This window comes from Pan troglodytes, chromosome 13 (genome assembly GCF_028858775.2).
Source record: "Pan troglodytes isolate AG18354 chromosome 13, NHGRI_mPanTro3-v2.0_pri, whole genome shotgun sequence".
Lineage (NCBI taxonomy): Eukaryota > Metazoa > Chordata > Mammalia > Primates > Hominidae > Pan > Pan troglodytes.
Window position 1 is genome coordinate 78,692,351 of NC_072411.2, and position 13,904 is coordinate 78,706,254.

Below are 13,904 nucleotides of genomic sequence, written 5' to 3' on the forward strand. Positions count from 1 at the left end.
AAATACCTCTAGCCACTTGGTAACAGTATTTTAGAAAGCAGCTTGATATCTGGATTAGAGAGTAGAATACTTTCAGACAACTGTCGTGGGCACAATGTGTTAACTGTTTTCTGTGCCACCATTTTATTGTATGCGAGTGGACGGCAAAATGGTGGTTCCAGCATTTTGTTGTATAAGGACTCCTTCGCATTCAGCCTCTGATTGAAGAACCAGTTTGTATACCGATAGAAAAGCCAGACTTCTCAGGCTGGGAGACTGACTAAATAAACCATATACGCAAATCTTCTTCTACTCACTGCTTTGCAGACGCTTAACCAAAATTTTGCATATATAAGTACAAAGGGAGCAAATCCTGATTAAAATAAAAAATGGACAGAAATGATATTCCATTTAAATATATAATTCAATGGTGTTGGTAAATACATATGTTATTAAAAGGCCTTCCAACATTGCCATAAGTAAACTACCTTGAGAAAAGATCCAACACAGAGTTAGCGTAGAGAATGTGAATGTTTTACTTGTGCATAAACGATCTTTCCAGATCAAGGTTGAGGTCATTGGCAAGATAGTTTAGTGAGCTCATTCTACAGTTATTTGCACATGCAAATTGGGGTTCCAGTTTTAAAAATATTATTGCTTTTTGTTCATGAGAAGAGCTTTGATTAAATTCTTAAAATAAGAATATTAAAATAATTGAACAATGTACCTGTGCTAATAATATTCAGTTTTAATTAGCTCCTAAATAGAATCAAAGCTAAAATGGATTTTGACGTACCCTTAACTGGATCTCAAATTAAGGAGAGATGAATTTGACTAAGAGAAGATTTTTACATTGTTGTCCATTACAGCTGAATTACCACTCTCTTTTGTCTGAAGAAAAATATTTTCTTCTCAACGAGGTATATATTTTTAAGACTGAAGACAACTGAAGCTTAAAGCATATAGTATTTGGTTAGTTTTTTTTTTTTTTTTTTTTTTTTTTTTTTTTTTTGCTTTTTGACTGCAGTTGCCAAACATTTGAGATTATAAAAACGAAGGTACTACATAAAATAGACCTGCAGCAACACTGTTTATGGCACACGCAACAATATTATTTTCTGCTGTTTGGTGTGCAGGAGTTGTAAATAGGAAAATGTGTAAGCCATTAAATCTAGTAGCAATAGGACTCAAAGCAAGGTTTATTATACCAGTGCCTGAAAAGCTTTACTTTTTATCTCTGTGTGTTAAATTTTCGTGTTTGCAACAGTATTTTAGCTCTGGAGCTATTTATCTGGTAGCATCTTTGAGAAAAAGGAAATGGACAGATGTCCATAAACAAAGGGCTCCACCTGGTGGTAAAGAGGAGGTATGAACTGTTGATGAAGAGAACTAATGCTGCAAAGGCAAACAGATGGAAGAGCAACGTGTGTGTGTGTGTGTGTGTGTGTGTGTGTGTATGTCTCCTATAATGAATATGTTTGAAGGAAAGAGAATGACAAAATCCTCCAAATTTGGATTCCAGTGTGGATATAGGCTTACAGCTAACATTATTTGATTATTTCTTTCACATTCAGTCATTCCAATATGTTTACAAATTATTTTATTCAAAATACATACATCTGAACAGATATTAACAGATGACCCTAACAGATACTAGGTACAATTGATGACAAACTATCCATATCGTCTGATCATCTTAGGTTTTAGTAGAATGCCATCTAGTAGACAGATTTAAACAAAGAAAGCATTTGTTCCGACTCGAGGACGTCCTTTAGGTGGCTTTGTGGCTCACCTAGTTAGGAAGACCTGAAAAGGATGTGGTACAGAGCTCCGGGGAGGGAAGCCAGGGTTTCAAATCCATGACTAAGAAACAGAAAATTGCTCATTTTAAAATGTCATCTGTGGCTGAAGTGTTGAAGTATTTGAATCTACGTATTGTGATTCTTCCACCTTTTCAAACTCTAAAATTAGGCCAGGAATTACATATATCAAATACTATGCAAAATGTAAAACAGGCATGCCATTTATGGCTCTCTACGTAAGGTGGAAATTAAATCTTCAGCCTCCAATAAAATTGTATTTCTGTAATAAAACTGCTGCACCTTGACTCTAGACTACATTGAATCCCAAATTAAACACTCCATTTGCTGTACTGTAACAAGCAAAAGGGTTTGCTACACTGAACAATATTACAGATAGGAAAAACGTATTCTTTTTTGCTTTACCACCTATCTAGAGACCACGAAAACAGGCTAATTCCTCATCTCTTCTTTCTCAGAACACAACATGTTTTGATATGTGAAATTTTAAAATTCTATCTTTCATTGCTAAAATTTATATTTCTTCCTAAATGCTATAAATCAGCATAGGTGACTAGGCCTAAAAAAAGTCAACCAAGTAGGATATTTACTACAAAATGTCTACTGCATTTCATGGATAACTCAGGCTTATAAGCAGAAACAGCTGGTGTGCTAAAGGCTAGGTACATTTCTTTATGCATTATGTATAATTCCCCATAATGTACATGCAACATTCACTCCACATCCATATCTGAAGTGCACACATACTGCTACATAATCTATGAAAGTTTTAAACTTAGGATCTGTTAATACATATGTATTTATCTCACCCAGTGTTGATTTAGAAGAAATTAGACCGGATGTTCTTTTAAGCAGTCTAATTCTATAGTTTTTTCCCCCCCCCACCATGCCATGGCCCAGCCAGCGCTGACTTCTGGCATTTGTAAAGTGTCTGTAATAGAAATGAAAGCCTACCCAGGGTGAGGAATAGAAAGCAATGAATACTAATGTTGCTTCTTCTTACCAACTAAAGTGCAGGCAAACAAGACAGGAAGCTGTCTGTGCCTCTCTGCCTCGGCCGTCCTCCCTTGGCTCTGCCAAGCCACCCTCTAGTGGACTGAGGGGGGAATTTCCTTTCCTGGCTGCCTCACTTGGCTATTCATTTGATAAATAAGCTCCCCTCCCCCTCTCTCAGGAGATGGTAGATATTATTAACCTTCAAGCACGATACAGCGAGATGAATGTTAATCATGAAGGGATTTCTCATCAAGTTTAATGGTGTAAGACATAGAGAAGTTGTGTTAGCAGTTTCAATCCTGCTAAAAATGCTAATTGTTATGTTTCATATGATAGGTGAGGATAATAGGAAAATGGCAACAGCTTCAGCGTTTCCATTTGGAAGTTGTTGCCCATAATTTTGAGGCAAATATAGAGGAAAAGAATACGGTCCTTGGTATGAATGACTTGTGAAGAGGCTAATTTAGGGCTGCTTCTTTGGAGACATTGGAGATTTGAGGCTTGACATCTACTGAGCTCAAGAAAAGAGAATTTTCTGCTGGGAAGAACTAAAGCCAAAAGAAGAAATTTTGGACCTAGAAAGAACATGAGTCTATGGTAAGGGATACAGAGGCTATAGTGTTGAGTACTGATCTTTTGAGCACTTTCTGTCTTCTACATTTTTCTCTGTGTTTCACTGGCACTTTTGCCAACATGTAGAGGTAATCTTTTTTTTAAAGCAGTTATTTCATCCTGACCTGGGAATCATAGTAAGTGCACTTAGGAGTCCTAGATGAACCCCAAGAGAAATGCCATTTTTGTTTTTCTCAACGTGTCCCTTTCCTTGCCCCATGAGTTGTTACCCATGCTCTGGCATAAGGACACCCTACTGTCCCCAGCTTCAATGACCCCAGTCTTGCAGAGTTGGCTTCTCATGTAGCTCTGTTGTTTGTCCTGGTCCCTAACTGTTTGATCTGGGGTTCTTTCAGGGCACATACACACACAAGTGGGGAGTCTGGAATGTTATATGAGCAATGTCTTCAGTGTATACTTTTACTTGACTTTGATTACCCTAAATTCTATTGCTCAACCCTAAACTTCTATGGTAGCTCATGATGTTACCTATGAATGAACTGGAAAGCATTTTGCTGCAAGGAAGCTTATCAGTTGAATGTGGGCCTTGAAAAATTTCCTTGTAATTTCATAGTTTATGTGTTCAGTTTAACTTTAGAAAGCATCTAAATGATAAATGCAAATTCAAAAATAATCCATTAAGGATATGAGCCTATGTGGATATGGACCTTTTTAACTGTATTGTCCCAGTTTTCTTATGTAGCTTTTGTCATCATTTTTTTACAGACTCCTGTAAAATGGAGTCAACATAGAGAAAATATGTGATTCTCCAGGTGCTAACATGAGATGTGATATCAATGACCAACATTATTTTCCCATCAATAATGATAATTATACTAATTAGTCCAGGCATCACACCTGTGTAAAATCCTTATCCCTATTTTACAGATGAAGTCACTGAGACACCAAAGGTTAATTGCTTGCCCAAAGCCATGTAGCAACTTGGTGAGTACCAGTATTTAAAATCTTACACTCTTGCTTCCTTAACAATGGAACAAAATTATTGCTTGTATCACAGGAGATTGGTGTCAATGAACAATGGAGCAAAGGGGTCACATATTGCTTGTTTTAAAATTGTAGACTCTTTCTCATATTAATGGAGTCCTTTACTGTGTTTTCCAGGTTGAAGTTACTTTAGTGTCGTAAAGCTCCACATATGTACTTTTAGCAAAATCAATAGTCACCCCATGCAAATGAAGAGATGGTAATTAGAGGTGGGACAGACCCCAACATATCCTTCATTTGAAGATAGAATAAATTCAGCAAGATACCTAATTATTATCATCATCTTTCACAAAAACATATGTGATTTTTCCCCCCTACCCAAATGTTTTAGTGAAAACTGCAACTGTACATTAAAAGGCAGTTTTGCATGCATATATTCGGAGAACAATATGGAGAATCTATCCCTTGGGATAAAAAAAAACACCCAGCAACAACAAACTTGAAAACAGATGGTTCTGATACAGTCTGATAAGAATGTAAACAAGAAAATCTTTGTTGACTTATTTCATAGTAATCAGTAATAATTAGTTATTGTCTAGAGGTGAATTACAAATTTCACAAGCATGGCCACGAACAGCCTCTGAAAAGTGAAGCTAAATTTGTGACATCAGTGAGGAATTACTGACCCCTGCTGAACCCTCCTTATTAACATTTTTCTTGATTGACATAAAGGAATGAAACCCTGGAAGAGGATAATTTCTGCATTCTTTGTTTTTTCTTTTGTCATCATTTGGTTTAGAGATATTAGACCCCTCTGACTAATCCATGAATTTTAAGTTCTTTGAAAAAGAACTTAAATTTTCTCTACAGCTTAGAGAACTAAAGCTCTCCTTCCTTCCTTTTTTCCTTCCTTCCTTCCTCCCTTCCTCCATCCCTTCCTTTTTTCCTTCCTTCCTTCCTTCTTTCCTTCCTTCCTTTCTTCCTTTTTTCTTTCCTTCCTTCCTTCCTTCCTTCCTTCCTTCCTTCCTTCCTTCCTTCATGGGGTCCACAGTTTAGTTGGAGAGGCAGGTTTGTAAAAAAATAACTGTCACCCAGTTTGTTAAGAAGTGGGCAAGGGCTGGATGCCATGGTTCATGCCTGTAATCCCAGCACTTTTCAGAGGCCAAGGATGAGGAGGATCACTTGAGCCCAGAAGTTTGAGACCAGCCTGGGCAACAAAATGAGACTCCATCTCTACAAAAAAATTTTAAAAAGATTAGCTAGGTTTGATGGCGTATGCCTGTGGTCCCAAATATGTGGAAGGCTGAAGCAGGAGGATCGCTTGAGCCCAGGAGATCAAGGCTGAAGTGAGTTATGATTGCACCACTGCACTCCAGCCTGAACAACAGAGCAAGACTCTGTCTCAGGAGGAGGAGGAGGGGGAAGGGTGGGAGAGGGGGAGGGAGGATGAGGGGGAGTGAAACACAGAGGGAGGAGGAGTGCCAGTGAAACACAGAGAAAAATGTAGAAGCTAGAAAAGTGTAGAAGATAGAAAGGGAGGAGGAGGAGGGAGGAAGGGAGAAGGAAGAGAGAAGGAGAAGGAAGGAGGAAGAAGAAAGAAGAAAGAAGTGGGAAAGATGGCATGGAGAGGAGTCAGGAGAAGGACTGAGTCCTTGAAGAGGAGATATTAGACCAGGTATTATGTAGTGCTATTACCAAGTCCTGACTGCAGAGATCGCCAGGCTGTTGACTATGACATCCTGAGTGAATAATGAAAATTTAAATTGCTGGCTAATTCTTTGGATCAGGTGATTGTACACAATCAGTTGTGTGGGTAGCATGCAGACAAGATCATGGTATCCTGCCATGATCCAAAAGTTTGGAGAGGTGCCCTTCTTTTACAATACTTGTAATAGAAAACTTAGGCTGTATTCCTCCATGATAACGTGCCTTTGGAAAGAGTAGTCCCTTCTTTAATATGTAATTCAGCCATCTGAAAATACTTGTTATTTAAATAAAATAATACAAATAGTCTATGACAAATAGTCTAGGCAGTGCATCCTGGAAACCCTTGGCTTTTATTCAACAATATTCAAGAGCTGTTTAGTCAGTGCTTGTAACTTGTCAGACACTACTAGGCATGTGAATTAAGAGAATGAATGCTCTATGTAACTTCTCCTTTATAGAACACAAAATCTGGTTGGGAAGGACAATATCAAACAGAAAATTACCCAAATTGTTTATTAATGAAAATGTGATAAGTGCTATTGGAAGCAATAGATGCTGTTGTTTTGTCTACCCTGATTCTATTCTTCCGGTGACAGCATCTTGATTTTGTTTTGAGAGCTATCCTTCACCATTGCATGCAACCTTGATGAGACTCTTAGTCGAGGGGCACTGCCCCACCTAGCTTGTGATTCAAGCTGGGCCAGTAAGATGCCCTTTTCCAGTAATGAGTGCACTCTCTCGCTCACTCACTCTCTCTCTCTCTCTCTCTCTCTCTCTAGTTTAATAGTATAAAGATCTTCAAAGTTTGTATTTACGGTGGTCAAAAGTAATTGCGTTTTTTACCATTGCTTTTAATGTTTAATCCTTAGCTTTTCCTTTGAGTTGAGAGTGACCCTTATATCCTTCCAACAAATTTCTTAAGTTAATCTGTTAAATTAACTGCTTGTAACCAGTTGTAGTATTTATAGCACTGCCTAAAAATCCAGGACTCAAATAACAGGTAAACTAAATTGTGGCATGATTTTGAGAGTTTGTTAGAGTTTAAGAGAATGTATTTTATTGACTGTGATGCTTAGAACATTCTATTTTGAATAGCATGAGTTGGTGACAGAGGATTAATTTTCTTCCTGTATCTGTAATAAATAACATTTCCATAATATCAGTAGTCATAATATCTATAAAACAAAATATAAATATTATAAACTTTGACAGTATAGAGCTATACCCTGACAGAAGTCCAGAGATGGTGAGGTATGTTAACTTTCTTATCTGAGAGTATTAAGGTCAATAACTCTTTTCTAAAGCTGCTAGATCCAGAAATGAATACATCTATCCAACTGAAGAACTAAAAAATCATGAGTTAGCCCAAATTGGGGAGCAGGTGGGGAGGGAAGGAAGGCATATAAATGAATGAAATTCTTCATCTTTCATGCAGAGAAGTCAGCAGGTACTGGCTACCTAAGACTGAAAAATCAAGAAAGAGAGATGCAGGCATATTATTTATTTGGAGTTAAAGTAGAAACCACTGGAAGAAATAAAATGTAAATTTATTAATAATGACTTCCTTTGGAGAATAGATGGTAGGAGAAGGGTCTAGATAGAGGGTATAATTTGACACAAACTTGGCTGCAGAAGATCTGGCATTCCAGAAATATATGCGTCATTAACCTAGTGATGGCATTAAGAAAGCGATATTATCCTGGGCTGTGTTAAGACAAGTATTATTTGCAGCTAGGAAATAACCCTTGTGTCAAATTTATTGTAGGTTGGGCTTTTATTTGAATATTACACTTTGGGTCTGTAACTTAAAACATATGCAGGAAAATTGCATAGAATCCACGTACAGAAGAGGAAAATGATGACAGGGATTGGAGACTATGTACACAAGGAAAGGAGGTGGGTTGTTTATTCTGGAGAAGAGAAGGCTGAAGGGAGACAAAATTAACAACCTATGGGCAGTGAGGTGGAACTCTGGAGAACACCAGTCAACCTTCTCCATCTCACTGGACTGAACAGAAGAAAATGGGTTTAGACTGCATCAGGAGAAAATCTGTTTTTAAGACACAGGAAGACTTGATGACCTGTGGTTGTGACTGAACATGGGAACAGGATGCCCTAAGAACTTTTGGAGTACTTTAGAAATAAGATAGAAATATTCGTTTTCAAAATAAGGGTTTGTATTAGACTTGAGGTCCCTTTAGATACAGCAACCACATTCTATAGTTGGATGTCTGTGAACTTACATATGGAGAAAGATTAATGATCAAGTGGTCTAAATAGTCTCACCTTGGCTGTGATTCCCAGGTAATATCTCATTAGGGAAAAATCAATATTCACTTTTTTTTTCTTTGAAGTACTGTGCTATCTACTGGTTCTTTTAAAATATATATGCATGCACATATATATATATATAACTGTGTATCATATTTTAAGGGAAATTCATATAGTCTTAGGAGCAATAGTTATCAGATTCAAAGTTTGTACCATTAAAATATTTATGGTTTATTTTTCTAACAAAAGCAATAAGATTTTGATGCTGAAAATCTTCAAAAACACAAAAAGCACAGGAAATACCTTTTTTTTTTTCATTAAAATGTGAGCAAGCAAAAAAAAAAAAACATACAAACAAATTTGGTCCTGTCTTATCATGACTGCTGCTAAGGCGGTCCAGCTGGGTTTCCCTGTAGCCAGAATCTGGTCCCCTATGCTCATCCTTTCAAGAAGGAAGTGTGAGTGCCTGATTAGCTGTGTCTTTATCTTTCCTCCTCACTGCAATTGGATCGCACTTACCCAGTCTCTGACACTTATGTATTGAAACAATTATTAGAAATGTGGTGATGGAGTATTGACTTACCTGGCACCTAAGTCGAGGTTAATCCCTTTTGAAAGCTGGTTGTATAATCTGTGCCTGGGCAGCCGTAGCCCTGGCAAGTTTAGTTAAGACGCTAAAATGAACATCTGGATGTTGGTTCAGTCATTTGTATTCAACACCTGGATAGGATTCTTCAACTTTGGTCTTTGGGTCTGAAGAAAACCCCTATCTACGTAAAGCTCGTGGTTGCTTGAGATTTGGTGTGGGAGGGCAGAAAGGGAGGAGTGAAGGGAATGACTATTGGTTCCTTAACCAATAGAGGCTGCCACAACAGGATTCCTGAGCTAAAGGAAGTTTGAAAATTTCAGACCATGCTGATCGCAGGTGATAGACACCTTGCGGGCCAACTCTTCCTATCCATGCATACACTTGAGCGATGGACAGACATACCTCATTTTATTGCACTTTGCTTTGTTGTGCTTCACAGATTTTTTTTTATGGTATCTGTTATGGTGATCTTGTGATCAGTGGATCTTTGATGTTTCTATTGTAGTTATTTTGGGGCACCACTAACTGTGCCCATATGAAATGGCAAACTTAACTCTTAAGTGTTGGGTGTGTTGTAACAATATATTGTATGTTTCAAAGTAGCTAGAAGAGAGGACTCGAGATGTTGCCAACACATAGAAAGGATAAATACTTGAGGTGATGTGATGGAGACCCTAAATACCTGACTTGATCATTCATTATATTATACATACTATGCACATAACGAAATATGAAATACCACACATACCCCATAAATATGTACAAATACTATGTATCAATAAAAAAAAATGTGATTATTCAAAAGTAGGTCCAGCCTCAGGCATGGTTAATCGGGCTCCAGCTCCTTTGCTCTGAGGTTCTCTTTATTCTCTTTATTCTTCACTCTTCCACATATCAGCCTCATTTTCAGGTTGACTCTTCTCATGGTCACGAGAAAGCTGCTGTAAACTCTGGGGCTGCAGCTTCCCCATTCACCTACAGGATAGAAACTGCTGGTTCCCACCATCAGAGAACAAGTTCCTGAGGTTTGCTCTGACTGGACTGATGCAAACTGCAAACCAAGCACAGTGGCAGGTGGGATAAGACGATGAAGATTGCCTTAGACTAGCAGGGCCCTCCTCTGAAACTGATGACGGGGTCAGTCTCACCTAAACCCCATGACTGCTGTACAACAAAGGAAAATCTGGAATTAATAATAGGGTGGAGGGGGAATGGATCCTGGGAGAACAACCAAGAAATGTCCACAGCCTTTTGGGCTCTGGGTAAGGCTTCCTGACTGGGAAATCCCTGGGAAGGTAGAATGCTCCTTAACGATGGAGACAGAAGATTCCCATCAGACTGGTCAGGTGTCAGGGGCTGGGTGTCAGACAATTTGATTAAAGAAAATAAATAAATGGGTAGTTCTTGTGAGAAAAAAGTTGTGTGTATTCTGACTGCTCCACTGATTGGCCCATTCTCCAGTCCCTCTCCCTCTACTGGAGCCTCCCTAGTCCCTGAGATACAACAGTATTCAAATTAGGCTAATTAATGACCTACAGTGGCCTCTAAGTGTTAAAGTGAAAGGAAGAGTCACATGTTCCTCCCTTTAAATCAAAAGCTAGAAATGATTAGTGAGGAAGCCATGTTGAAAGTTGAGACAGGCCAAAAGCTAGGCCTCTTGTGCCAAACAGTTAGCCAAGTTGTGAATGCAAAGGAAAAGTTCTTGAAGGACGTGAAAAGTACTACTCTAGTGAACACATGAATGATAAGAAAATGAAACAGCCTTATTGCTGATAGGGGAAAGTTTGAGTGGTCTGAGTGGAAGATCACTTCAGCCACAACATTCCCTTAAGCCAAAGTCTAATCCAGAACAAGGCCCTAACTGTCTTTAATTCTGTGAAGAGCATGTGTAGTGCATGCTACAGAGAAATCTTTCATGAAAGAGTCAATGGATATGGCAAACTTCATTGCTGTCTTATTTTAAGAAATTGCCACAGCCACCCCAGCCTTCAAAATCCACCACCCTGGTTAGTCAGCAGCCATCAACATCAAGGCAAGACCCTTCAATGGCAAAAAGATTACAACTCACTGAAGGCTCAGATGATTGTTAGCTTTTTTTTTTAAATTTTAGCAATAAAGTATTTTTTAATTAAGGTGTGTATGTTGTGCTATTAGACATAATGCTATTGCATACTTAGTAGACCACAGAAGAGTATAAATATAACTTTTATACGTTTGGGAAACCAAAAAATGTGTGTGATTTGTGTTATTGCAGTGGCCTAGTACCCAATCCACAATACCGCCTATGCGTGTCTGCATTCCTCTCATCTCCTATCAGTGCACTTCTCACTCTAGCCAGCACCTCTTTCCATTCTTCTTGAACCCTTGCATCAGAATTATGCTCTGGTTCTCTTAATTTTCCCTGGAAAAGAGATGCTTTCTCTGTAACTCTCCTATGAATCAAATGGCGATAAGGAAGAGGTAGGAGCTGTGGCTTTTATTTATTTCGCTGCTACTCCAACGTGCTTACATTTTTAACCCTTCTGCCCACTCACTATTTGCTGGTTACAGAGGTAGAACGCACATCTGTTCTGCGCAAACACATGAATACACATCATATAGTCACTCCCCAGCTCTGCATACTGAGCTCAAAGAATTTCAGAGCTAGAAGGAAGCAATACAATTTAAAGCTTTTAATTTGTAGTTGAAAAATCAAGACCCAGAAAGACTGGATGTATTGCTCAAGACCATATAGCTGCTTACTGCAGATCTAAGACTAGACCCCAGGTCATTTATTTCCTAGGATCCTGCTGCTTCCTCCAGAAAGGATGGTCTGAGACGCCAACAGCAGCTGTATGTTCTCATCAGTCCTCCCTGTTCTGTTCTGCTCTGAGGTTGTCAGAGGCATGGAAGTATTCCCTGATGAGCCACTGGTTCCCACAGTTGATAGTCTAATATTTAAGAAAAGCCACTATTATGAGGTCTTTCCTGTAACTTAGCATGGTTACTAAATAGACCTGTAGCACTAATATTTACATAGTAACAAGTGGCTTACAGAAGAAAGTATATGCAGACAAAAGTTACTTTTTTATGACACAGTTAATTCTGTCTCTCATTTTAGTTTTTAAAAATCTCAAAAAGCAAATGATTCTTGCTCATTTAGTTTCAGTTTTCTTGTCTATAAAATAAAGCAATATGAGATGGTCTTTAAGATCCTTTCAAAACCCCAAAAACGTGGATATCTACATTTGGGTTTTCTGAAGAGCTAAGATTTGGGTACTTTACCTTAATTTTGAATACTTCATAATGAAGCCTTTCTAAAGTATTCTCCTCCTGCTGTCATACACAGTGTAGGCAAAACACTGTGAATCTTTTCTTGGTGGGCCAGGATCAGGTGTATGGGAACACCCATGGGGCTGAATTCTGCACCAGTGGCGATGTCCTCAGGGATTAAAACAACATTCAGACCACTGGCTTTTTGAGTTATTGTATCAGAAGTGATATATTCCGAAAAAGCAGAACAACAACAAGCAGATAAGTAAGATAAGTGAAAAAGGCTCAAAGGCCGCTAATGAGTGGGAAAATTGGCCAGTGGCTAAAAGCCAAGTGCCTTCTTGCAACTAAAATGTCTTCATTATTTTTTCTGCCACTGAAAAAGGTAGAACAGAACATCTATACTTACCTCCTGAGCAGCTTTCTGACTGGAAGGAACATGAAGAGGCAGACACATGTGATCTTTAGAGGGCAGGGAGCCGTCAGGAGGATGAGGGCTGCTTCCAGGGTGGAGAAGAGGCTCCTAGGGGTGAATGGCTTGTTGTCCAGTTATATTGTCAACCAGGGTTTGTGACAGCCTGGCTCACTCATATAGAATTTTTACACATAATATAATTCACAGGACTCTAAGTTCCCAAATATCCTCTGTCATCAACAGTTGATTCTAATCTTTTGTTCTAGGAGCTGCATGACCTCCTCCCACCACTCCTGATGTTACTTGTGTGAGGAAATGATTTGATATGCTCTCTCCTTAGCAGGGGGTTGGGAGGGGTGGACACTGAGGACCAGGACAGCAAAATATTATCCTCTAGTCGTATCTCAAATCTGTATCTGTCTGTGACACAGCCAATCCACTCAATCTAATTATTTTCACAATTTTACATTAGCTCCAGTTATAGAAGCTTGAAAACATTAAAGATATTCTTTACACTGTATATAGAAAACAGATATATATAATTCATATATGCAATATATGCATATTTAATGTGATATATATATCGATCTATCTGTCTATATCTCTCTCACAGACAAAGGTAGAAGCAGAGATGTAAATTCAAGAAGCTCAGAGACATTATTCTGTGTCCTTTTTACTACTTTCCGCAAGTAACAGTCTATAGCTCCATGAGTTTTCCTTGTTTTTGGAGTCTGAATTGTGCTTTTAGAGACCCTCACTCTGAGGAGACTAACTTTAAGTTTTATTTATATTCATTAACAAGAACATAAAAGCACCCTACCGAGGACCTCTGAAAACTAAAGTTGAATGCAGTGCTCCACACCCTGCCTCTGTGTGCTTGGTTGCAGTAGTCACTTGTGGTCTAGTTTACTTAATAGCTAGAGAGGTTAGCACCCCCTTTGACAAGGATGGAAGAGTCCCTCAGGCCTGACAAATAAAATAAAAAAATAGCTGTAAAACCAGTAAAGATTGTACTAAATGCTGTCTTGTGAAAAAAATAAAAATAAAAAAAGGATATAAAGAAAAGCCGGAGTATTCTAGCCAGCTGTCTAATTCTGGAAAATCATATAACCTCTCTGGGTCTTGTTTTCTGTGTCTATAAAAGGAACTTGGAATTTTCTGTGATTCTAAGCAGCTGGGCATTAAGCTTATTGACGACCACACCTGTGGCACAAATGTGTTTTGGAATAGTAGTAGGTGCTGAATTTGTCAGAAATTGTTTGAATGAGGAATGGATGGATAGGGCAACTTCTGCCCTTCAAGCCAGAAAAATGTGTTG

At 38.5% G+C, this 13,904-nt stretch overlaps 1 non-coding gene across 1 annotated transcript; it reads left to right on the plus strand.

The window, feature by feature from the left end:
- Nucleotides 1-13,490: 13,490 nt before the first annotated feature.
- Nucleotides 13,491-13,612, plus strand: LOC112208504 (U6atac minor spliceosomal RNA). Its single transcript, XR_002942981.1, has one exon. It is a non-coding gene; the product is annotated as a U6atac minor spliceosomal RNA (small nuclear RNA).
- The last annotated feature ends 292 nt before the right edge of the window (nt 13,613-13,904 follow it).